The 25,429-nt window shown below is 36.7% G+C and overlaps 1 pseudogene; it reads left to right on the top strand.

Moving 5' to 3' along the window:
• Positions 1 to 24,874, top strand: part of LOC116477248 (olfactory receptor 7E24-like) — a 91,782-nt pseudogene extending 66,908 nt beyond the window's left edge.
• The last annotated feature ends 555 nt before the right edge of the window (positions 24,875 to 25,429 follow it).

Here is a 25,429-nt window from a genome sequence, read left to right on the forward strand (position 1 = left end):
ATTAGCCACAAGATTAGAAATTATGGTTTAGTACTTTTGCAGCTGCAAGATTCTAAGCCTACCAAATTGCTCCTGGCAATAACATCACTATTGTAAAACCTCAGATCAGTGCCTGTGATATTTTGCAGACTCCGCATTCTGATGCACCAGCTGACACCACCCAGACCTGTAATCTGGCTCAAACAGTTCTGCAACCCTACCCAGGAACAGAAGACAGCAAGAAAAACTCACTCCAACTTGACCAATCAGCACTCCCCACTTCCTAAGCCCCCACCCACCAAATTATCCTTAAAAACTTTAGTCCCCGAGTTTTCCAGGAGACTGATTTGATTAATAATAAAACTCCTGTATCCTGCACAGCTGGCTCTGTGTAAGTCTTTCTCTATTGCAATTACCCTTTCTTGATAAATCGGCTCCGTCTAGGCAGCAAGCAAGGTGAAACTATCAGGCAGTTACACTCCTCATCCTGTTTATCAACTTTTAAAAATTAAAAGTTACTTATAAGTCATTCAATCCAACATATTTAGTCATAGCCAGAGTTTAGTTTATAGCTAATCTGTGATGATCAATACAACTTAAACCAGATTTGTACCTGAGTTAAGCCTGAAAAAGATCTTCAAAACATTTGTCCTCAGTGTTCCTAATTCCCCTTATCAAACCACTTAAAATATTAACAACAACAAAATTCGTAAGAATCATTCAACTTAAGTGTTTGAAATCTGGGAATTTTTAATTGGCATCTATAATGTATAAATGCAATTTTTTAAAATAAAGTGTGTACTATATTAAATCATCTATGCCTATATAGATACCAATTTGGGAATTGGATGTTCATAGGTGGGGTGGAAATAAAAACATATATCTGGACAGAGGGACCTTTTTCCAGTTTTGTGTTTTTTGTTTGTTCTTTGTAAAGCATCTTACAAATGAGACTAATCTTCCACATTTCCAATGACTGATTTCTAGGTCAGAGGACCAGAAGGTAGGTGGAAAATAATTCACCTAGGGTAAATAACTAATTGCTTAGACAGAGTCTTATGGGATGGCATCATTGTCCAAGGTTATAGTCTCCTTTTCTAGTCTTCATTTTATCCATGAACATGAGCTGGTGGATCTCAGATTCTCAATAAATGATACATACATAAGCTAGAAGGTCAAATTTACTAATTTAGACAATCAGTCACACTCTATACCCAAATTCACTGATCAGATCTTCCATGAAAACATGTTAATATACAATGGAACATATACCTCCACAATGAATAGTATACTGTGTCTGCTTCCTGGCACCTAGTTAATCAAGAGGCAATTTAAGAATTTTTAATAATTACTTGGCAAGCACAGAAATGTACAAACCACAGAGAGATTTCATTCAAGCCATAATAAAACCTGATTTTAAAAAAATCTCTGTCCTACAGCAGAGATATAAGTAACAATGTGGTTTCTCTTCATTTTCTAGACAACACTGTATAAATGCTGCCAAAATATTCCTCTTTGACACCATGTTTACCATATTTCATGCCAACACTCCATTCTTTTGACATATCTTTCTTTTAAGTATATTAATACTGTAGAGTCCTTTTTTATCTGCTTATATCCTAGAAGATTTTCTGTATTTTAACATGACTATGCATAGATAGTATTGATTTTATCAGTAATATTGGAAGAAGGCACCGCTCTTGTGAACACTTACGTATTATTCTTTGTAATACAGGCAACAAAAACGTGTCCCACAACAGATAGCACTGGGATAGTGCACCATTCACTGGTTCTAACTAATTCTTTTTAAGATGTATCTTGACTAATGGGTCTCTGTAGTCTTGCCCTCACCTTTTAGCCCTGTGCAAAGAAAGGGGCAAAGAACAGAGCTTGATTGTTTTCTTTTCTCACTTCTGATACCATATCCCCTAGGATTGCAGGGTCTCCCAAGATTATTAACAACCACACAATTCTGAGGACAGGTTACTGGAGCTTTTGAAATCTTCTGCTTTGTGGACAGTTCTTGTAAAGCTGCCATGGAAACAGACATCTCATTATTTTTGAACAGGCCTGTTTCACATTAAATTAACTGCCATAAGAAAAGAAGAAACTCTCTTTTGTATGAACATAGAAAAATAATGTAGTTTTGGTCAAGTTATATTTTATCCACTACCACAGTTCAAAATAAAAGTCCTAAAATTTTTGAGTCATCCTGGATCATATGGCTTACAGAGTACTATTTATAACCTAACAACTTGTATATCAACTTTGCATGTGAAAAGCCCAGTCTGCCCCTCTCCTCAAAAGCCAACAGAATCATAGATTTGCCATCTGACATTCTGATAAAAGCATACAGTAAATAATGCTGAGTTTTCCAGGGAGCACAAAGTGGTGACTCCCAGTCTTTCCAAATGTTTTTGTTCTGCATTTTTCCTCCAGCTTTTAGAACAATATCTAGAACCTGATAGGTCTTCTATATATTGAATGATGAAGGCATGAATGGATGAAAATTTCAATGGCCACTTACATAATAGTGGTAGCAATTTTACACATTAATCTGAAATTATTACTAAAGCACATGTGGATTCCTAAACCTTTTTAAGTAACTCCTTGGATTCCTTGTGGTCTGCAGTCCCAAAATTAGAAACCACTTGTATAAAAGGTGTCCTTATTTTCATGTAATCTAAAACTGGATGTTATCCAAATCTGTCTAAATATCTGGTCTTATTTAGATTTAGCCATTTTCAAACTATTCAAATAGATCATGTATTTCTATAATGTTTTTCCACTGGTCCCAGGAAGAATTTTCTGAATTATCTAAAGATGAGATGTGTCAAGTGGTAGTTAATTCCTTAGCAAATGCATAGTTGCCACAAGGACAGAGACAATATCTCTCCTCATTGCCAAAACACATTCTAGTACAGTAGTTAGCACACAGTGGGTACTCAATAGCTATTAACGGAATTATTTTTAAATCACTGGATTTATCAAGAATAAGTCAGCTACCTACTAGGCAGTAAATAGAAGAGATTTGGGCATTGAAAGCATGTTGGACTTCAGATAATTTTTAAGTTCCTTTAAATCAGTATAAAACAAATCTAACAGCAACATAGCAGGCTATCATTCAAATGGAGTCTCTTTTCTAAATTAAATTCCTAATTCTTTCAAACTCCTTTTATATGATGTAACTTTGAATCTCTTCACCATCAAATTTGACATCCAGAATCACTATATTGCAACAGTTTAAAATAAAATATGGGTATCACTCATCTTGTCTTAACTACTTACAGTATTGTAGACTAATATTTCATTAGCTCCTTTGACAACAATATGTATTCTCAACTTTGGTTGCAAGTGATAGAAAGCCAACTCAAATGAGCTTAGGCAAAAAAAAAAAAAAAAAAAAGCCACTGAAAAGATAGGAGATTTTGAAGGATAAAGAGTAAAGAAAAGAATTTTGGAAGAAGTTTGTACAGAGGACAATAACTGAGATTTTAATCCATTTATGCTGGAAGTTGCAATTTTTTGGTGAAAAATCAGACCTTGTTGATGACCATGAGCAGTAGGATGTAAATGACTCCCACTAGCTTAGCGTTCCAATAATGGAACACTAGGCATAAATGGCTACATCTTATTTTACTGCACAGAATGGGCAAACTGGCCTGACAGTTAGTTGACTAGAACTTGAAAGGCGTAAATCCTTCCAGGACACTCATGCTGGGAAAATATAGTACTGACAGGTGCCATATCTCACAGGTCATTAACAAACTCTCTTTCCTTAATTCTGAGTGACAAATCTTGGGAACAGAGGTTGGCTGGCCAGTCTTTATCATGCCACCTGGGCAAGTTCGCTGCAGGTAATTTAGATCAGACGTGACCAATGGAGACCTAACCCTGTGTGTTATTGTTGTTCTCAGAGAAAAGAGGGGATAGTCAGACAGTTGTCCCAATTAGTATCCACTACACTGTCATTTTGCCAACATATCTCAAAATCAAGAATCACTAAAACCACCAAATATTTTTCACAAATGTATCTACTGAGCCATGTCTCCCCCAAGCTTTCTGTATATATGTATAGTTAGCTTTTAGGGACATAATTGCAAGATGCTACACTTACTTGTCTTATGTTTAATTTATTAGTTGACAACTAATCTCTCAAGCTTCTATTCATATGCACTTTTTCCAAGGCCTGATCAAGAAACCCCAGTTCCCAATGTGCTGATAAGAGGAAATATGTTACATTAAAATAACAACAAATTGTCAAGCTAATGAATATATAGAGAAAAGCATTTTATAAAAGATTCTATGTAAAATACATAATCATGAGGTCATACATTGTCTGTAATATTTTGCATGCTATGTTTTATGATAGAATGAATTGACTCAGTAGAAAGAGGTAATTTAACTTGATAAGCATCAAAAATATGTCTCAGCCAGCAAGACAATTCAAGTCAATGGCAAAAGAAAAAGAAAGAGACACTATTAATATTTTTCTAGCACTTAGAATGTTATATATGAGATAGATTTTGAGGGAAGTGTGTGCAGAGGATACTGACTGAGATTTTTAAGAGAATGGTTATAGCAATAAACAAAAGATAATTTTTTTTTTGAGACAGAGTCTTCTTTGCCACCCAGGCTGGAGTGTAGTGGTGTGATTTTGGCTCACTGCAAACTCTGCCAACTGGATTCAAGCAATTCTCCTGCCTCAGCCTCCCAAGTAGCTGGGATTACAGGCGTGTGACACCATGCCTGGCTTATTTTTGTATTTTTAGTAAAGGGAGGGTTTCACCATGTTGGCCAGGCTGGTCTCAAACTCCTGACCTCATAATCTGCCCACCTCAGCCTCCCAAAGTGGATTTTAATTGATGATAATTTCTTGGGCATGATGCCTGTCAGTTGCCTCTTTTACACATATGGACATGACCAGAATAAGTAAGCCAAATGTTTGTGAATCTTTATAGGTTTTCTTGTGCTACTACCCAGCTTTCATGCAGGATAAATGCCGTGGATCGTTTATGACAAAACTTGCTCTCCAAATAGCTTTCGTGAGTATTTTGGATTTCCAGAAATAACACAAGCCTGAAACTTTAGTAACTCTCATTATTCCTTACTGAAGTTGAGGAAGATAGAGTCCACCTAGAAAAGGGTAGGATAGAGAATACAAATAAGCTAAAAATATGACACTCACTGCTTTAAGCCAAAATTCTTTGTAAAATTGTTCAATATTATTTAGTAGGGATACAATAAAACTAATTTTCCATAAATAAAAAATAGTATGCCTTTTTATGCTAAAAAAGCTATGTTTAATGTAACATTTTTGTTTAAAGTTAAAATATTTGAAATTGTGGTTTTTTTCTGAAATTACTTCTTGAGAGGTATTTTTAAGAAATGAAAAATTCAACAACAAAGTGAATCACTTATTCCTAGTAAAAAGCACAATATCAGGCATTTTAATGGTTTGGGAATTTTAGTTGACTATGACAACAGACTTAAGGCATGTCAGCTGGTTGGCTTGGGGTTAGTGGTACACCCTGTACAAACTTTGTCCAAAGGTGAGAATGTTCTATTTCTGTGCTATCCAGTACAGTCACTGCAAGCCACATGTGGCTGCTGAGCTCTGGAAGTGTGGCTAATACAACTGAGCTGAGAAACAGAAATTTTAATTTAAAACATAGGAAATTAAAATTTTAAATAACTACGTGTAGTGGTTAGTGAGGAGCACAGCTATAGCAATTGATGCCAGCAAGGAGGGTCCTTTTGTTTTAATTTCCACTAGAGAGCACTATCTCCTTCAGCAGAAGTAAGAACCATGTGCATTTCACCATTTTCCATCTGGTAGTGGAAAACAGAACTGGCGGCATATTTCCAATTGTCTAGAGATGTCTTAGCCCCTTTATAGGTTGGTGCTCCAAGCTGCCATTCACTTAGTCTGTCCCTTCAGTTATGACTTTCTCTAGCCTCATGTCACATATTCAGAGCAGTGTTTTCAGCAAGATTTCACTAAGAACATAGAACTGAGGTATGCCTAAAGAGCAGAAATTCATAAGCTAATATTCGATGGAAAACGTTTAAAAGTAAGTGAAGAAAAAAGTATTCTGCACAAATAAATTCACTTTCCCTTAAAATTTAAGATTACATTTTCATTTATGTTTTTTCTTTCAGTCTTTTAATGTCATGAATTTCCAAAAAGATTTCTCAAGCTTATTTTACTACGGAACTTTTACTCATGGAGCATTAATTAACTCTACCTGAACAAAGCAGAGTTTTGAAAGCACTGGAAAGATTTTTCCAGAATGAAATTGATTTATTAATTCGTACCCTTCAGACACGCCCCTTCAACACCTATTTGTCCACATTTTTGTTCTTGCATTCATCCCACAAGTTTTCACTTGGTTCATAAACATTGTCCCCTTAAATATTTTTCCTTTAAGTTTTTAAATATTTATTGATACATTGAATTCAGTAAACATCTACTACTTGCCCAATACTATTGCAGTTGGTGGATATAGCATGGTAAACAAAACTCATGATTTCTACCCTACTACATTCTAGTGGGGGACAAATAAAAAATAAAATATATGAAATGCCAGATGTTGTGTATAATGGAAAAATTAAGCAGGAAATGGGGATGAACCTGCAATTTGAATGTAGTGGGTCAGAGAAAATCTCATTGGAAAATCTTTGTTTTAGTTTGTTCATGGGATTAAATTATGTAATAGTTGAAATGGCTTTGACACACTGCATCAGACACATAGGAAATGTTTTGTATGTGGAGAAGTGGGAAATTGTTTGGTTTCCTGTTCTGGTCCTGCCCCGATTAAGTAGTACCCAGCTATGTCTCTTCATTTCTCTGGAATTTTTGGCCTGTCCCTACACCTTACCCAGGACTGCTAACCCAAGGTGAGGCTTCCATAACCTCTCTCATTGGAGCTGGGGCAGGCCTCACACCATCTTTCTTAGAAAGGTCAGTTCAACTTGGAGTCTTCACTTGAAAATAAACTTAACATTCATTGAGACCATTTTTATTGCTAGGATGTTTGCATTTATTATTTCTTTTAACTCTCACAGTACTCTGTAAATTTGATATAATTATGCCTACTTTTTCAGATTACAAAAGTTAAACTAATTGAGATTATTACAAGTCTGCATAGCTTAGTACAGTGATCTTCAAACAATTTTGATCACTAACTATTTTTTAGGTGACACCTAAAATGTTTCTCATAAATTTCAATAGTTATAAAATGGAAAATATAAACTTTCCAATATATTATAAATACAGACATTTTAAGCTATTGCATTGCTCTTTTTTCTTTTTCCAGATAGGGTCTGCACTTCAGTCTGTTGCCCAGGCTGGAGTGCAGTGGCACGATCTAAGCTCACTGCAATCTCTGCTTCCCAGGTTCAAGTGAGTCTCCTGCCTCAGCCTCCCAAGTAGCTGGGATTACAGGAGCACGCCACCACATCCAGTTAATTTTTGTATTTCTAGTAGAGATGGAGTTTCACCATATTGGCCAAGCTGGTCTTGAAATCTTGAGCTCAAGTGATCTGCTTGCCTTGGCCTCCCAATGTCTTGCTCTTTTAAATACAGCCTTTCGAATCTAAACACCATAGCAATTTGATAATGATATCATCCATTTCAGAAATAAAGGAGTAGGCTCTTCTTTAACTGTCAAAAATTTTACATACTTCTATTTCCCTTGAATTTCATCATAATGCATTACATTTTATTGTTGAGAGTTTTTTACTCATTCATTTTATTCTTCTTGAAAAAATAGATGAATATATATTTCATTTCTCATATCTATAATACTTTATAAAATTTTCTTCTAAAATGAATTATCATCACAAATATTTATAATAGAATTGATTAAATATAACTATTATATTTATATTAATTATAAAATGTGGACAGTCAGTTTTTACTAGAAATTCATCTCTTAACAAGATGGATTTTTTTAAATCAGTTCCATCATCCATGGACAATTCTTAGCTACTACTAAAATAAAAAAATGCTCAGCAGCAATTCTCACACTATCTTGTAGTTGTTGTTTTAATGGATGTAAGAGTTGAGAAACTTCATTCACATAAAAAATGAGAATGGGAATGAAAGAAGTTTTGTCATTGCAATGTTACAATTCTTTGAACTACTTCTGAGTTAAATGCCAGAAATCACCTGCTGATCTAGCTTTGAAAATAATTTTTAACGATGTACAAGATATCTTGATTTGAATCTTTTTCAGTTTTGTTGAAAACAAATAGTTAGAAACCATTTGACTTGCCAAAGATTTTAACAAAATCTTTAGGATTTACTTTCTCAATACCAGCAACAAAAGTTCCAAATAAACCATTTTGGCATCTCAGAGGCTTTTATACTCTAAGAGGAATGCACCATTGTTAAACAAAAGATATTCTTTGCTTCCAAAATGATTCTACTTTGGAATAGAACATGCTGGGCTCTTTTATAGTGAGTTAATTGGGACAAATGGTATTTTGAAACACCCAGGTTGGATTTAACCACTTTTCTGCCCAATTAAATTTTGTGGTGTTTTTTTCAAATTGTTTTCAGTTGGCTCTAGATATATTACAAAAATATAAAAATGTTTTGGTTTCAAGCACGTAAATTCCTCTCATCTTTTGTCTGGCCACAGTTCTTAAGCTGTGCCAATGACAGTATGCACAAAATAAAAAGTAGTTATATAGCTATCTATATATGAGAGAGAATAAAAAGTCTGAAAAGATGAAGTCAGAAATTTTCAGAATGTGCATGGGGTAGATTTGGGGCATCGAGTAAAATATCATTTTCAGACAGGACCAAAAAAGAGCATCAGATTTTTGTTTTATCCATACATTTTTGTCCTTTTGATCATCTTTTTTTGTGATGTTCTGAGAACGCTCTTAAGTGGTATTGATCACTTAGCACTGGGTAAGGACTTTAATAGAAAGGATCAAACAAACTAGCTGTGAAAATCAATATCTTCCAATGACATTTAGACATTTATTCATGCCCCAAGCAAGCTATATTATCTGTGCTGTTTATAAACGAGTTATTTTTCTTTAAAATTCTCTGAAAGTTTCACACTAGTTTTTTTTATTCACCAGATAGCAAGTCACAATGATGAAATTTCTAATGCTAAAAATTAAAAAAAAAAAAAAACCCTTGATTACACTAGTAAACCTTTTGGGGTGTGAGCAAAAATTACCTCAAAGATAAAAGGAATTTTCTTTCTCAAATTGTGATCAAAATCACACATTGTAATAAATGCTATAAAGGAAAAGACCAGAGTTCAGAGATGCAGAATAACAGTGGAATCCTAATTTAGATAAGAGAATAAGAGAAAGCCTCTCTAAGTAACTAACATTTAGGTCAAGACCCAAGGCATAAACTGGCTTCAGAAAAGTGAATGGAAAGAAATATCTAGACCTCCAATCAGAAAAGAAAAACAATTCTCAAATAAAGTGAGAGAGATATCAAACAGAATTCATTCCCAGGAAGCAAATAATCCAGAAAGTAAGCAAGAACTGTCAAATAACCCGGTTGGATAATAACGTAACATAGAATATGGAAGCAAATTGCCTGCAAGTGCCGAGCTTTATAGATCTAAGTAGATCTATATGTAGATCTATAAGTAGTAAACATGAAATCAGTAAATCAAGAGCTTAAAGTCTAAATGGAAAACAAAGTAACAGAATTGAAAGAAAAATAGAAATTGTAAACTTAAGGAAATAAAAACAAGTCAAAATAACATTGTCCACAAACTAGAAATTACCTGAACAGGATATACAAAGCAATACTCAAAAACAGTTGGAAGGTTTAATCCAATAATCACAAATTAATAGAAAAAAAGAGTAAAACAAATGGGGTAAAAAATAGACATAGAAATCAGAGAAAGAAAATCTCACATGGAGGATATTTGATGTCCCAAAAATAGTGAACCCAACAAATAGAATGCCCCCCAAAATTATTTAGAAATATAATCCAGAAAAACATCCTTGAAATAATAAAATCTATAAATCAAAATCATCAGATTAAAATGGTACACAACATCCCCCCCAAAAAATGTACAGAGAAACATCAATGACAGATTCTGATTATTATTTAATACTGTAGTTTTTGCTTACAGTCATGAGGGAGTAAAAGAACATGGATGTACTCTCTAGCCAGGAACAATTAGAAAGCTAGCCAAATATACATAAAATAAAAGTGTTTGGACATTGGACAAATTCAGTAAAGGGTTGTGATCCCTGACAGAAGGGAAATAGGTGAATCCTACAATAGCTTCCACTTTTAGCCTATAGACAATTTATGGCCCATCAGTGCAGATATAGGGAAGCTGATCAAAGTATGAGGAGTTTTCCCTGAGTTGAGGAGACAGAGATTAGAGTTTAGGGTGGCCCAGGCAACTAGATTTTGCAAGGTAGAATATTGCAGAGAGGATGACTATTTAGAAAAAAGGGCTCTGGGTAACTGAATGGGAGTCCCTTTGAGTCTTTGACTGAATAATAATCTGCCCATGCATAGCATAAAATTTAACAAGACTGTACAAATAACAACATGTAGAAAAAGAAAAATTACCAGGAAGTAGAAGCCAAACAATATCCATAGCTTATTCAGAGCCAGAATTATTCAAGTTCCTTCCAGCCAGGGCAGAATGATATTGTTAAATGCATATGAAATTTACTAGAGACGCCAGAAGAAGCCTATCTGGAGCTAAACTGGTACTACAGGAACAGTGATTTTAAACACACCCTCAAAACGCATAAAAAGTTTTAAAATAAGCCTAGAAAAGATCAAACTGAATCACAAGTAGTTGAATTTCTTGCCGGAACAAAATTAATTTCCTTTAAAGAAATACAACAAAATCCAGCACTTAACAATAAAATGTTTACAATGTTTAACATTCAATCAAAAATTGATAGATATGCAAAAATAGAAGAAAATGTACCCAAAGAAAAAATAATTCCATAGAAACAGATACAGAAATGATAAGGTGGAATTAGTAGCAAGAAAGATAAAAATTACTTTTAAAATGTGTTTAATATGCTGAAGAATTTAAATAAAAACATGAATGTAATGAGGAGAAAAATGGAAGATTTAAAAAATGAAACTGAGTGGAACTGCAAAAGAAGAAAAATAAAGCATATGAAGTGAAAATTACACAAATTCACTTAGAAGATTAAGAATGAGATACCCATCCCAACTCATTTTCTGATGCTAGCATTACCCTGATTTAAAGAAAAAAGATGAAAATGTTATAGGAAAAAGAAACCACAGATTAATTTAATATCCATCATCTACATAGACAAAATAAATCCTTAACACTGTAATAGTAACAAATTGCATCAAATAATATGTACAAAGTATTATGTATCTTGAACAGTGGAATTTATCCCAGAAATGCAAAGTTTGTTTAATATTTCAAATCAATCAATGCAATTCAACAAAATAACATTAAAAATAAAATAGAATGTCTTAATAGGTGCAGAAAATGCATTTGACAAAGTCAAATTTATGGTAAAAATTATTAGTTTTTATCGAATAGAAGGAATTTGATCAAAGCCATCTATAAATACCCTGAAGTTGACATCACATTTACTTGTGAAAAAATGAATGCTTTTCCCCAAAGATTGTAAACAAAGCAAAAATGTTTACAACCATCATGTTTATTCAACATTGTACTGGATGTCAAAGTCAATGCAATAAGGTGAGAAAAATAAACACAAGTTATACATATTGGAGAGAAAGATATAAAACTGCTTTAATTCACAGATGGTGATACAATGTAAGTACCAAATTTGGAGAAATCTACAAAAAAAAAAACCTATGAGAAATAGTAATGAATCAAAATGTAAAGGACCTAGAATAGCCAAAACCATTTGAAGAAGAATAAATCAGGAGAACTCACACTACTTGTTTTCAAGACTTAATGTAAACTACAGTAATTAAGACAGTGTGGTAATGGAATAAGGATAAACATACAGATCAATGCAACAGAAGAGTTCAGAAATAGAAATATATGCATGTGGTCAACCAATTTTGACGAAAGTTCCAAGCCAATTCAATGAGAAGGGGATAATCTTTTTAACAAATGGTACTGGAACAACTGAATATTCATGAAAGATTAAAAAAAAAAAAGAAATCTTGATCCCACACCATACCAAAACATTAACTTGAAAAGGACTATAGACCTAAACATAAAAGCTAAAACTATAAAACTTACAGAAGAAAGCACAGGAGAAAATCTTTGTGACCCTGGAGTTGGTAAGGATTTCTTTAGATAGGAAACAAAAAGCATGAAACATTGGACTTCATAAAACTAAAACCTCCTGCTTTTTAAAGAAATGCCACAGGCTGGGAGAAAATATTCATAATACATACATCTGACAAAAACTGATATCTAAATATATATCAGATATGTATAAATCTTACAAATTATAAGAACTCTTATGACTCAATGTTAGAAGACATCCACTCAGTTAAAAGACAGGCAGAAGGTTTTGACAAACATTCCACAAAAGAAGATATACAAATGGTCAATACACACATCAAAAGATGCTAAGATTATTAGTCATCAGGAAAATGCAAATCAAAACCACAGTGAGATACAAATACACCACTAGTAGAATGGCTAAAAATTTTAAAGGCTGACAATGCCGAGTGTTGAGAAGAATGTGGAACAAGCGGAATTGTCATAAATAATTGACGGGAATGTAAATTTTTATAATCATTTTGGTAAATGGTTTGGCAGCTTATAAAATTAAACATATGCTTATCATGTAATATAGCAATGACACTTCTAGATATTTACCCAAGAAAAATAAAAACATATTTCCACAAAACAATATGTACAAGATTGTTCACAGATTTTTTTTTATGAAAGGCAAAAACTGCAAACAGCCAAAATGTCCATCAAGAGAATAAACACAATGTGGTACATTCATACAATGAACTATTACTCAGAAGTAAAAAGAAACAAACTACTGATATACACAACATGGATAGGTTCCAAAAAGAAAGCAGATAAAAGAGTATATAATGTATGGTTACGATTATTGGAAACTCTAGAAAACTAATCTAATCTACAATCACAGCAGATCAGTGGAAGTATGGGTGAGGAAATCGGTGATTTGCTGGGAAGGGGAAGAAGGGAAAGTTTTGGGGTGATAAAAACATTCTACATCTTAAATATGGTGGTGATTACATGTGTGTACACATTTGTCAAAATTAATCAAACTGTGAGTGCTCTTAAAATGGGTGTATCTGATAGTATATAAATTGTAACTTGGAAAAAATTGCAAGGTAATATACAAAATCTGATTCCCAGAATCATACTCCTGAAATAATGTGGTACATTTTATGCAAGGCTTTGTTTTAAGTTTCATTCAAATTTTGTTAATTCATTCCTGTTTTACTATTGTAAAAAGTACTATATGCTCTGACAAAATAAAATAATTTTATGACTAAGAAAAACGAGAAGGTATGAGAAAGTATTTTCATAGCAGGGAGAATACTCTTATTGTCTAAAGAGGACATATGCACTAAAAAATGCAAAGTACAGCTTGAATTCATGATAAATTGTATGATCCTGTTATTAAATATTTACCTACAATTCAGCAATTCCTTGAGCCTATTTTATTGTATTGAATTCAAATATAGTCAATGAAGTACACTTAAAAGGCATGTATAGCATGAAACTTAATTATAAAACTATTCTTATTTATCTACTTGCCTACCACCTATGTATCAGTGTTTTTTGTCTGATTTTGTATACGTAAACGTATGCTTGGAATCTTTGTTCTCTTATTACATTTTAAGTTCTGGGGTACACGTGCAGAATGTGTAGTTTTGTTACATAGGTATACACGTGCCATGGTGGTTGGCTGCACCCATCAACCTGTCAACTACATTAGGTATTCCTCCTAATGCTATCCCTCCCCAGCCCTTCATCCCTCAACAGGCCCAGGTGTGTGATGTTCCCCTCCCTGTATCCATGTGTTCTCATTGTTCAACTCCCACTTATGAGTGAGAACATGCGGTGTTTGGTTTTCTATTCTTGTTTTGGTTTGCTGAGAATGATAGTTTCCAGCTTCATCCATGTCCCTGCAAAGGATATGAACTCATCCTTTTTTATGGCTGCATAGTATTCCATGGTGTATATGTGCCACATATTCTTTATCCAGTCTATCATTGATGGACATTTTGGTTGGATCCAAGTATTTGCTATTGTGAATAGTGCCATGATAAACATACATGTGCATGTGTCTTTATAGTAGAATGATTCATAATCCTTTGGGTATATACCCAGTAATGGGATTGCTGGGTCAAATAGTATTTCTAGTTCTAGATCCTTGAGGAATCGACAGACTGTCTTCCACAATGGTTGAACTAATTTACCCTCCCACCAACAGTGTAAAAGTGTTCCTATTTCTCCACATCCTCTCCAGCACCTGTTGTTTCCTGACTTTTTAATGATCGCCATTCTAACTGGCATGAGATGGTATCTCATCGTGGTTTTGACTTGCATTTCTCTAATGACCAGTGATGATGAGTCTTTTTGCATATGTTTGTTGGCTGCATAAATGTCTTCTTTTGAGAAGTGTCTGTTTATATCCTTTGCCCACTTTTTGATGGGGTTGATTTTTTCTTGTAAATTTGTTTAAGTTCTTCGTAGATTCTGGATATTAGCCCTTTGTCAGATGGATAGAGTGCAAAAATTTTCTCCCATTCTGTAGGTTGCATGTTCATTCCGATGATAGTTTCTTTTGCTGCACAGAAACTCTTTCATTTAATTAGATCCCATTTGTCAATTTTGGCTTTTGTTGCCGTTGCTTTTGGTGTTTTGGACATGAAGTCTTTGCTCATGCTTATGTGCTGAATGATATTGCCTAGGTTTTCTTCTAGGATTTTTATGGTTTTAGGTCTTTCGTTTAAGTCTTTAATGCAACTTCAGTTAATTTTTGCATAAGGTGTAAGGAAGGGATCCAGTTTCAATTTTCTGCATATGGCTAGCCAGTTTTTCCAACACCATTTCTTAAACAGAGAATCCTTTCCCTATTGCTTGTGTGAGGTTTGTCAAAAATCAGATGGTTATAGATGTGTGGTGTTACTTCTGAGGCCTCTGTTCTGTTCCATTGGTCTATATATCTGTGTTGGTACCAGTACCATGCTATTTTGGTTACTGTTGCCTTGTAATATAGTTTGAAGTCAGGTAGTGCAATGCCTCCAGCTTTGTTCTTTTTGCTTAGGATTGTCTTGGCTATGCGGGTTCTTTTCTGGTTCCATATGAAGTTTAAAGTAGTTTTTTCCAATTCTGTGAAGAAAGTCAATGGGAGCTTGATGGGGATACCATTGAATCAATAAATTACTTTGGGCAGTATGGCCATTTTCACGATATTGATTCTTCCTATCCAGGAGCATGGAATGTTTTTCCATTTGTTTGTGTCCTCTCTTATTTTCTTGAGCAGTAGTTTGTAGTTCTCCTCGAAGAGGTCCTTCACATCCCTTGTAAGTTGTATTCCTAGTTATTTTATTCTCTTAGTAGCAATTGTGAATGGGAGTTTACTCGTGATTTGGCTCTCTGTCTGTTATGGTGTATAGGAATGCTTGTGATTTTTGCACATTGATTTTGTATCCTGAGACTTTGCTGAAGTTGCCTGTCAGCTTAAGGAGGTTTGGGGCTGAGACGATGGGGTTTTCTACATATACAATCATGTCATCTGCAAACAGGGACAATTTGACTTCCTCTTTTCCTATTTGAATACGCTTTATTTCTTTCTCTTGCCTGATTGCCCTGGCCAGAACTTCCAATACTATGTTCAATAGGAGTGGTGAGAGAGGGCATCCTTGTCTTGTGCCAGTTTTTAAAGAGAATGCTTCTAGTTTTTGCCTACTCAGTATGATATTGGCTGTGGGTTTGTCATAAATAGCTCTTATTATTTTGAGATCATTCCATTGATACCTAGTTTATTGAGAGTTTTTAGCATGAAGGGCTGTTGAATTTTGTCAAAGGCCTTTTCTGCATCTATTGAGATAATCACGTGTTTTTTGTCACTGGTTCTGTTTATGTGATGGATTATGTTTATTGATTTGCACATGTTAAACCAGCCTTGCATCCCAGGGATGAAGCCGAGTTGATTGTGGTGGATAGGCTTTTTGATGTGCTGCTCAATTCAGTTTGCCAGTATTTTATTTAGGATTTTTGCATTGATGTTCATTAGGGATATTGGCCTGAAATTTTCTTTTTATGTTGTGTCTCTGCAAGATTTTGGTATCAGGATGATGCTGGCCTCACAAATTGGTACAAATTGAGCTTGGGAGGATTCCCTCTTTTTCTATTATTTGGAATAATTTCAGAAGGAATGGTACCAGCTCCTCTTTGTACCTCTGATAGAATTTGGCTGTGAATCCGTCTGGCCCTGGACTTTTTTTTGGTTGGTAGGCTATTAATTACTGTCTCAATTTCAGATTTTGTTATGGGCCTATTCAGGGATTCGACTTCTTCCTGGTTTAGACTTGGGAGGGTGTATGTGTCCAGGAATTTATCCATTTCTTCTAGATTTTCTAGTTTATTTGCATAGAGGTGTTTATAGTATTCTCTGATAGTAGTTTGTATTTCTGTGGGATCAGTGGTGATATCCCCTTTATCATTTTTTATCGAGTCAATTTGATTCTTCTCTCTTTTATTCTTTACTAATCTGGCTAGTGGTCTATCTATTTTGTGGATCTTTTCAAAAAACTAGCTCCTGGATTCACTGATTTTTTGAAGGGTTTTTTGTGTCTCTATCTCCTTCAGTTCTGCTCTGATCTTAGTTATCTCTTGTTTTCTGCTAGCTTTTGAGTTTGCTCTTTCTTCTCTAGTTCTTTTAATTGTGATGTTAGGGTGTCAGTTTTGGATCTTTCCTGCTTTCTCTTGTGGGCATTTAGTGCTATAAATTTCCCTCTACATACTGCTTTAAATGTGTCCCAGAGATTCTGCTACATTGTGTCTTTGTTCTCATTGGTTTCAAAAAATGTCTTTATTTCTTCCTTCATTTTGTTATTTACCCAGTAATCATTCAGGAGCAGGTTGTTCAGTTTCTGTGTAGTTGTGTGGTTTTGAGTGAGTTTCTTACTCCTGAGTTCTAATTTGTTTGCACTGTGGTCTGAGAGACTGTTGGTTATGATTTCCGTTCTTTTGCATTTGCTGAGGAGTGTTTTGCTTCCAATTATGTGGTCAAGTTTGGAATAAGTGCGATGAGGTGCTGAGAAGAATGTATACTCTGTTGATCTGGGGTGGAGAGTTCTGTAGATGTCTATCAGGTCTGCTTGGTCCAGAGCTGAGTTCAAGTCCTGAATATCCTTGTTAATTTTCTGTCTCGTTGATCTAATATTGACAGTGGGATGTAAAGTCTCCCACTATTATTGTGTGGGAGTCTAAGTCTCCTTGTAGGCCTCTAAGTACTTGCTTTATGAATCTGGGTGCTTCTGTACTGGGTGCATATATATTTAGGATAGTTAGCTCTTCTTGATGCATTGATCCCTTTACCATTATGTAATGCCCTTCTTTGTCTCTTTTGATTTTTGTTGGTTTAAAGTCTGTTTTATCAGAGATTAGGATGGCAACTCCTGCTTTTTTTTTTTTTTTTTTTTTTTTTTGGTTTTCGATTTGCTTGGTAAATATTCCTCCATTCCTTTATTTTGAGCCTATGTGTGTCTTTGCAGGTGAGATCGGTATCCTGAATACAGCACACTGATGGGTCTTGACTCTTTATCCAATTTGCCAGTCTGTGTCTTTTAATTGGAACATTTAGCCCATTTACATTTAAGGTTAATATTGTTATGTGTGAATTTGATCCTGTCGTTATGATGCTAGCTGGTTATTTTGCCCATTAGTTGATGCAGTTTCTTCAAAGTGTTGATGGACTTTACAATTTGGTATGTTTTTCCAGTGGCTGGTACTGGTTGTTCCTTTCCATATTTTGTGCTTCCTTCAGGATCTCTTGTAAGGCAGGCCTGGTGGTGACAAAATCTCTCAGCATTTCCTTGTCTGTAAGAGATTTTATTTCTCCTTCACTTACGAAGCTTAGTTTGGCTGGATATGAAATTCTGAGTTGAAAATTCTTTTCTTTAAGAATGTTGAATATTGGCCCACACTGTCTTCTGGCTTGTAGGTTTTCTGCTGAGAGATTTGCTGTTAGTCTCATGGGCTTCCCTTTGTGGATAACCCGACCTTTCTTTCTGGCTGCCCTTAACATTTTTTCCTTCATTTCAACCTCGGTGAGTCTGATGATTATGTGTCTTGGGGTTGCTCTTCTCGAGGAGTATCTTTGTAGTATTCTCTGTATTTCCTGAATTTGAATGTTGGCCTGTCTTGCTAGGTTGGGGAAGTTCTTCTGGATAATATCCTGCAGAGTGTTTTCCAACTTGGTTCCATGCTCCCTGTCACTTTCAGGTACACCAATCAAACGTAGATTTGGTCTTGTCACATAGTCCCATATTTCTTGGAGGTTTTGTTCATTCCTTTTTATTCTTTATTCTCTGTTTTGTCTTCTCACTTTATTTCATTAAGTTGATCTTCAATCTCTGATATCCTTGCTTCTGCTTGACTGATTCAGCTATCCCCCCCTGGATATTACAAACCATGTCATGGGGCATGGACACCCCCCACGATATGGGGAGTATTATCACCCCCCTCTTCCCCCACTGTATATTACAAACCATGTCATAGGGAGGTGGACACCCCCCATGATATGAGGAGTAATATCACACCCCTCTCCCCACCCTGGATATTACAAAACATGTCATGGGGGTTGGACACTCCCCGCAATGCGGGGAGTAATATCACCCCCCTTTCCCCCCAGTGGATATTATGAACCATGTCACAGGGGGTTAAACACCCCCAACGATATGGGGAGTAATATCACACCCCTCTCCCCCCTCCGGATATTACAAACCATATCATGGGGGGTGGACACCCTTTGCAATATGGGGAGTAGTATCACCCCCCTCTCCCCCAACTGGATATTATGAACCATGTCACAGTGGGGGAAAATCCTCCATGATATGTGGAGTAATATCACCTCACTCTCACCCCCTGGATATTACGAACCATGTCATGGGGGGTGAACACCCCCCGCAATAGGGGGAGTAATATCACCCCACTCTTCTGTCCCTTGGATATTACAAGCCGTGTCATGGGGGGTAAACAACCCCCATGATAGGGGGAGTAATTTCACTCCCCTCTCCTCCCCCTAAATATTATGAACCATGTCACAGGGGGGTGGACACCCTCCAAGACGGGGGAGTAATATCACCTCACTCTCCCCCACCGGATATTACAAACTGTGTCACAGGGGGGTGGACAACCCCCACAATATGGGGAGTACTATCACCCCCCTCCCCCAGGGTATTACGAACCATGTCACAGGGGGGTGGATACCACCCATGATATGGGGAGTAATATCACCTTTCTCTCCCCTCCTGGTTATTACAAACCATGTCACAGGGGAGTGGATGCCCCTGCAATGTGGGGAGGAATACGCCCCTCTCCCCACCTGGATATTACAAATCATGTCACGGGGGGCAGGCATCCCCCACAATATGGGGAGTAATATCACCCCCTATACCCCCCTAAATATTATGAACCATGTCACGGGGGGGCATACATGCCCCAAAATATGGGGAGTAATATCACTCCCCTTTCCCCCCCTGGATATTACAAACCATGTCACGGGGGGTGGACACTCCCCGTGATGTGGGGAGTAATATTACCCCCCTCTCCCACCTCAGATATTACCAACCATATCACGGGGGGTGGGCACCCTCCACAATATGGGGAGTAGTATCACCCCACTCTCCCCCACTGGATATTACAAACCATATCACAGGGGGCTGGAGACACAAGGCATTAACAATATTTCGAGTAATATTATCTTTCCCTTTGAACATTATGAACAATATGACAGAGGGGTATACACCTCCTGTGATATTGGGAGTAATGTCATCCCCTCCCCCACTGGATATTAGGAACCATATTACTGGGGGATGTATTCCCCCTTCAAGACTGGGAGGAAGATCATACTTGGCCTCCCTGAATATTTGAAACAATCTCATAGGGGTTTGTACACTTTTACGATATTGGGAGTAATATCATCCTTTCTCCCCCTGGAAATTAGGAACAATATCACAGGGGTGGTGTACACCCCTGCGATATTTAGGGTAATATTATTGTCTTCTCCCCTCCATATTAGGAACAATATTACAAGGACGGTGTAAAGTACCTGCCAAATTGGGAAAAATACTATCCTCTCCCCCTTGTATATTAGAAACAATAACACAGGGGGAATGTACACCCAATGCCATATTGGGAGTAATATCATACTCGCCCCATCCCCCAGATATTAGGAACAATATCACAGCGGAGGTGTACACTTTTACGATATTGGGAGTAATATCATACTCTCTCCCCCTGGAAATTAGGAATAATATCATAGAGATGGTGGAGACCCTCTGCGATATTTAGGATAATATTATCATCTCCCCCCTCGATATTAGGAACAATATTACAAGGGGAGTGTAAATTACCTGCCAAATTGGAGGTAATATTCTCCTCTCCCTCCCTGTATTTTAGAAAATATAACACACGGGAAATGTACAACACTGCGATATTGGGAGTAATATCTTCCTCTCCCCACCTGGATATTAGGAACAATAACACGGGCGGGGCATACACCCCTCTCGATATTGAATGTAATGTCATCCTCTCCCACCCTTTATATTATGAACAATATCACAGGGGGGTGTACAACCCCTGCAATATTGGAAGTAGTATCATGCATTCCCCCATGAATATTAGGAACAATATCACAGGGGTAGAGTACACCCTCTGCAATTTCGGGAGTAACATCATCCTCTCGTTCCCTGGATATTATAAACAATATCACGGGGGCGTGGGGGTGTACACACCCTTCAATATTGGGAGTAATATAATCATTTCCCTCCCTATATATTAGAAGCAATATCACAGGGGGTGGTTTAAACTTCTTGCAATATAGGGATTAGTATCACCCCCCTCTCCCGCCCTGGATATTACGAACCATATCACAGGGGGGTGGACACCCCCCGCGATGCAGGGAGTAATATCACCCCCTTCTCCCCCCTAGGATATTACAAACCATATCACAGGGGGATGGACACCCCCCACAATATTGAGAATAATGTCATCCTCTCCCCCCTGGATATTAGGAACAATATCACAGGGGGTTGTACACCTCCTGTGATATTGGAAGTAATATCATCCTCTCCCTCCTGGATATTAGCAACAATATCACAGGGAGTGTGTACAACCCCAGAGATATTTGGAGTAATATCATCCTCTTGGCCCATGGATATGAGAAACAATATCACAGGGGAGGTGTACACCCCATGTGATATTGTGTGTAATATCATTCTTCCCCAACGCCTGTAATATTGGGGTGTAATATAATTCTCTCCCTTCCTGGACATTATGAACAATATCACTACTAAGTGATATATTAGGAGTAATATATCCATAGGTATTATGAGGAATATCACAGGGTGTACACCCACTGTGATATTAGAAGTAATATCCCCTAAAATATTAAGAAGAATATCTTACACCCACTGTGACTTTAGGAGTAGTATCTCCTTAAAATGTTACAAATAATATCGCAGGGTGTACACTCACAGTGATATTAGGAGTAATATCCCCCTAGAATATTACAAATACACATGGTGTACACCCACTGTGACTTTAGAAGAACTATCTCGCTAAAATAATACAAAAATATCACAGTGTATACAGTAATATTCCCTAGAATATTACAAATAATATCATGGGGTGTACACCCACTGTGAGATTAGGAGTAATATCTCCCTAAGATATTATGAATAATATCACAGGGTGTACACCCACTGTGATAATAGGAATAATACCTCCCCAGGATATTATGAATAATGTCACAGGCTGTACACCCACTATGACATTAGGAGTAATATCTCCCTAGGATATTACGAATAACATCACAGATTTTACACCCATGGTGTGCACCCACTATGATATTAGGAGTAATATCTGCACAGGATATAACAAATAATAGTACAGGGCGTACACACATGATGTACACCCACTGTGATATTAGGAGAAATATCTCCCTAGGATATTATGAATAAACTCCCAGAGTATACACACATGGTATACACCCTCTGTGGCATTAGGAACAATAACGTTCTAAAACATTACGAATAACATCACAGAATGTACATACATGGTTTACACCCACCGTGACAAGTGCAATATCACTCTTGGATATTATGAATAACACCAAAATATCACTGTGATATTAGGAGTAATTTCTCCCTAGAATATTACGAATAACATCACAGGGTGTTCATTCATGGTGCACACCCACTGTGATATTAGGAGTAATATCTCCCTAGGATATTACTTTTCATATAAAAGGGTGTACATCCACTGTGATATTGGGAGAAATATTTCTCTAGGATATTACAAATAATATCACAGAGTGTACACCCACTGTGATATTAGGAGTAATAATTCCCTGGGTTATTATGAATAATATCACAGGATGTACACCCACTGTGATATTAGGAGCAATATCTTCCTAGGATATTACAAATAATTTCAAAGGATGTGCACACATGGTATATACCCACTGTGATATTAGGGGTAATATCTACCTAGGATATTACAAATAATATCACAGGTTGTACACCCACTGTGATATTAAAGTAATTTTTTTAGGTTATTATGAATAATATCACCAAGTGTACAAACATGGTGTACACTCACTGTGATATCAGGAGTAATATCTCAGTAAAATATTATGAATAATACCACAGGGTGTACACCCACTGTAATACTAAGGGTAATATTTCCCTAGGATATTACAAATAATATCACAGGGTATACACCCACTGTGATATTAGCAGTAATATCTTTGTAGGATATTACAAATAATATCACAGGGTGTATGCCCACTATGACATTAGAAGCAATATCTCCCTAGGATATCAAAAATAATATCACAGAGTATACAACCTCTGCATCCCGAATTCTAAGGGATTCTCCTGCTTCAGCCTCCCGAGTGGCTGGGATTACAGATGCCCACCACCACACCTGGCTAATTCTGTATTTTCAGTAGAGATGGGATATCACAATGCTGGTCAGGCTGGTCTGGAAGTCCTGACCTCAGGTGATCCACCAGCCTTGGCCTTCCAAAGTGCTGGGAATACAGGTGTGAGCCAATGTGCTTGGGAGAGAGTTATATATTAAATAAATTTGGAAACATAGCTCCCATATTTGAGTGTGCGTTTACTTTTATGAAGAAATTATGTCAGAAAACCTAAGGATGATAATAAATATGAAAAGTAACTGGCATGTAAAAAGGTCTTTTGATTAAGAACTATAAGGTTCGATTTCATTTTTAGATAATGTGATCCTAGCTCTTGTATAGTGCTTATAAATATTCTACATCAAAGGAATTTGCTGCACAGTGTCAGAATAAAATCAAGTGTATTTCACTGCCTCTTAATTTTTAAATTAGACTGAGTTTGTTTTCTTAGAGAGAGAAGAACATTTTTTATTTTATTTTTTCTGAAAAGAGTAGGCCATATTTTACTGAGATCTTAGATTTGTTATATATTACTTTTTGGTCTTCTATCATTCTCCAGTGGATTTTCTCTAAAGTAGGTATGCACAGAAAGAGTTGAATAGTAAAAAAGTAAATCATGTAATAATTCTGAGATTTTTGGGTTTGTCACAACTGAGAAATATTGCTGAGGGTGTATGGTCCTCAAGTGTGAAAATGTTCCTTGTGAATTGCTTGTCTCCGAAATATACACACAGCATTAAGTGCTGGTTTTTATCTTTTATTTTTCCAATCCTTTTTCTTCTCAAGGTGTCCAAGTCACACAGAGCCACAGAATCTCACAGGTGTCTCAGAATTCCTCCTCCTGGGACTCTCAGATGATCCAGAACTGCAGCCAGTCCTTGCTGGGCTATCCCTGTCCATGTGCCTGGTCACGGTGCTGGGGAACTTGCTCATCATCCTGGCCGTCAGCCCTGACTCCCATCTCCACATCCCCATGTACTTCTTCCTCTCCAACCTGTCCTTGCCTGACATTGGTTTCACCTTGGCCACGGTCCCCAAGATGATTGTAGACATGCAATCACATAGCAGAGTCATCTCCCATGTGGGCTGCCTGACACAGATATCTTTCTTTGTCCTTTTTGCACGTACAGACGACATGCTCCTGACTGTGATGGTCTGTGACTGATTTGTGGCCATCTGTCACCCCCTGCACTACCCAGTCATCATGAATCCTCACCTCTGTGTCTTCTTAGTGTTGGTGTCTTTTTCCTTAGCCTGTTGGATTCCCAGCTGCACAATTGGATTGTTACAATTCACCTGCTTCAAGAATGTGGAAATCTCTAATTTTTTCTGTGACCGATCTCAACTTCTCAACCATGCCTGTTCTGACTGTGTCATCAGTAACATATTCATACATTTAGATAGTACTATATTTGGTTTTCTTCCCATTTCAAGGGTCCTTTTGTCTTACTATAAAATCGTGCCCTCTATTCTAAGAATTCCATTGTCAGACAGGAAGTATAAAGCCTTCTCCACCTGTGGCTCTCACCTGGCAATTGTTTGCTTATTTTATGGAACAGGCATTGGCGTGTACCTGACTTCAGCTGTGTCACTATCACCCAGGAATGGTGTGGTGGCATCAGTGTTGTATACTGTGGTCACCCCCCTGCCGAACCCCTTCATCTGCAGCCTGAGAAACAGAAGCATTCAAAGTGCCCTGTGGAGGCTGCGCAGGAGAAAAGTCTAATCTCATGATCTGTTTCATCCTTTTTCTTGTGTGGGTTAGAAAGGGCAACCACATTAAATCTCTACATCTGCAAATCCTGCCCCCTTTGTCACATTATTTTTGTTGCTTGATGGCTTATATTCCTTTCCACATTTCCTATGTGAATATTTCTTTCTTTGTTATGCCTTTAACTGGAACGGGTGAGTATTCTGGGATCCTTTGTTTAGCATAAACCTCATGACTGAATCTTCTTTACCTAGGTGGCCTCCTTTAGTTTCTGAGCAATAACCGTATTTTCCAGGTGGAATCACAACCATCTTTTTATATACAGGAAGTCCTCACTTCATTTTGTAATTTCCTGAAAATTGACTTTGTGGAAACAATGTACAGCAGGTCCTCCAACACCATTGGTTTGTTCAAAGTTGTCTAGTTATAATGTTGATGAGAAATAAATTGGTTTCACTACACATAATTTTGCTTAAAGGTGCAGTTTTCAAGAGACTATCAAAGATGTTAAGTGAGGAATACTGTACACCAAATTCACATCCTTTCCCACAGTTCATGTGGAATTCCTTTATAAACTGCTTCTAGGGAATCTATTTAGGCAGGTTATGT

Source organism: Hylobates moloch, unplaced genomic scaffold, assembly GCF_009828535.3.
Source record: "Hylobates moloch isolate HMO894 unplaced genomic scaffold, HMol_V3 SCAFFOLD_11, whole genome shotgun sequence".
Lineage (NCBI taxonomy): Eukaryota > Metazoa > Chordata > Mammalia > Primates > Hylobatidae > Hylobates > Hylobates moloch.